The following is a 2,500-nucleotide window of genomic DNA, read 5'->3' on the forward strand; positions in this document are numbered from 1 at the left end:
ATGTTGCGCCTTAACCTAACCTATGTTGCGCCTTAACCTAACCTATGTTGCGCCTTAACCTAACCTATGTTGCGCCTTAACCTAACCTATGTTGCGCCTTAACCTAACCTATGTTGCGCCTTAACCTAACCTATGTTGCGCCTTAACCTAACCTATGTTGCGCCTTAACCTAACCTATGTTGCGCCTTAACCTAACCTATGTTGCGCCTTAACCTAACCTATGTTGCGCCTTAACCTAACCTAAGTTGGGGCTTAACCTAACCTAAGTTGGGGCTTAACCTAACCTAAGTTGGGGCTTAACCTAACCTAAGTTGGGGCTTAACCTAACCTAAGTTGGGGCTTAACCTAACCTAAGTTGGGGCTTAACCTAACCTAAGTTGGGGCTTAACCTAACCTAAGTTGGGGCTTAACCTAACCTAAGTTGGGGCTTAACCTAACCTAAGTTGGGGCTTAACCTAACCTAAGTTGGGCCCTAACCTAACCTAAGTTGGGCCCTAACCTAACCTAAGTTGGGCCCTAACCTAACCTAAGTTGGGCCCTAACCTAACCTAAGTTGGGCCCTAACCTAACCTAAGTTGGGCCCTAACCTAACCTAAGTTGGGCCCTAACCTAACCTAAGTTGGGCCCTAACCTAACCTAAGTTGGGCCCTAACCTAACCTAAGTTGGGCCCTAACCTAACCTAAGTTGGGCCCTAACCTAACCTAAGTTGGGCCCTAACCTAACCTAAGTTGGGCCCTAACCTAACCTAAGTTGGGCCCTAACCTAACCTAAGTTGGGCCCTAACCTAACCTAAGTTGGGCCCTAACCTAACCTAAGTTGGGCCCTAACCTAACCCACGTTGCGCCCTAACCTAACCCACGTAATTGTTTGTTATATGAATCTAGAAATTCGTGTAGCGTTGCCTAATCGCAACCCTCTCAACATAGTTCGCTGCGCGCACACTCTGGTGTCCTGCGTATTGAATCATGTTACGGTGCCTACCCTCACAACATCTAGCGAGTGTTGCGTACGTTCCACATGGTCCCGCTATCCACTGTAATGTGTACTGCTATAAGACGTATATCGCCCCCCCCCCCCCCCCCCCCCTCCCCTGTCGCCTCTAGTTCGTCAGTCAGGAGTTTGCGTGTTCAATGAGCTTCGCAGCTGTGCAATGGCATCGGCATACGTACGCGGGCCACCTTCCACGTGTTCTCTCGTGCATACGTCGCAGCATGTATGTGGACTGATGTGGCGTGTCGTGACTCATAACATCCAGGCATGCAAGACCCATTGAATTCGCAAATGTAGATGGACGTCTACGTTTGCTGCCCAAGTTACGCAAATGAACTGGAAATCCGTTGTTGCGCGGTTGTTCGCGCTGGAGGTGAATCGTTGATATCGACGATCGGTACAGGTATTAACCGGTTGCTTCAGCGACACCCGTCATACCCACGAACGTGAGTGGGCATGTGGGTATGAAGCGATACGCGGCGGTGGCTGGGTGGGACCGTCCCCGGCCGGTGAGGGGGGGGCGCCCGGCGTGCTGGCCGCGCGCTGCGTGGGCGCACGCGCGGCAGCCGGCTGGTGGGGGCGCCCAGTGGCAGGCGCGCCGGCTGACGGACGCGGCAGGCGGCGCATCTGCGTGCCGGCGCACCCAGCGCGCGGCGCCGTGCGGCCAAAGTGGGTCCTCCCGGGCCCGGTGCGAAGCGCGGTGGACATCTGCAGTGTGCTGGTCCGATTGAGGACTGTGTGCGTTGAGGATGCGCCGCCGCCCGGCACTCGGCGCCGCGACGCCGTCTGCTGCTCGGTCGCCCCCGCGGTTCTCGCAGGTGGTTTGTATCGCAGCTGTGCGGATGTGTTGGCGCGTGCGCTGTGCTGGGAGAGTTCGCTTTGGCACCCAAGTGGGGCTCTGCCCCTCTGTGGCGCTGGCGTTGGAGCTGCCCGGTCACTGTTTGTGGCCGCGTGTTGTCTCCCGCCGGCAACACCACGACAGCACGCTCCCGGGCCTCTGTCGGCAGCGGCAAGCTCAGTTGGGAGCACGGGTGGTCGCACTGAAAGCGTCTACTCGCCTATCTCCGGGCGATTGCGCCTCTCTCGAACCCGACCAAGTACTTAGGACGGCGCTGCGCGCCGCCGGGACCTGAGAGGGTTTCGAGGTGTATCGTGCAGGGGAGCCCAGCCTCCTCCTGTTTGCAGAATAATTGAGCGGACGCTTGCGTGTTCGCGCGGGCCTCCGGGACACACTCCCGGGCGGCCGGCTGCTCAGCTCTAGTTGACGCAGCTCCCTGGTTGATCCTGCCAGTAGTCATATGCTTGTCTCAAAGATTAAGCCATGCATGTCTCAGTACAAGCCGCATTAAGGTGAAACCGCGAATGGCTCATTAAATCAGTTATGGTTCCTTAGATCGTACCCACGTTACTTGGATAACTGTGGTAATTCTAGAGCTAATACATGCAAACAGAGTCCCGACCAGAGATGGAAGGGACGCTTTTATTAGATCAAAACCAATCGGTCGGCTC

The 2,500-nt window shown here is 56.0% G+C and overlaps 1 non-coding gene across 1 annotated transcript in view; it reads left to right on the forward strand.

Moving 5' to 3' along the window:
- The first annotated feature begins 2,262 nt into the window (after positions 1-2,262).
- Positions 2,263-2,500, forward strand: part of LOC126196915 (small subunit ribosomal RNA) — a 1,909-nt gene continuing 1,671 nt past the window's right edge. Inside the window, exon 1 of the ribosomal RNA XR_007539340.1 lies at positions 2,263-2,500. This exon is cut by the window's right edge and continues 1,671 nt beyond it. This is a non-coding gene — a ribosomal RNA (small subunit ribosomal RNA).

Source organism: Schistocerca nitens, chromosome 7, assembly GCF_023898315.1.
Source record: "Schistocerca nitens isolate TAMUIC-IGC-003100 chromosome 7, iqSchNite1.1, whole genome shotgun sequence".
Classification (NCBI taxonomy): domain Eukaryota; kingdom Metazoa; phylum Arthropoda; class Insecta; order Orthoptera; family Acrididae; genus Schistocerca; species Schistocerca nitens.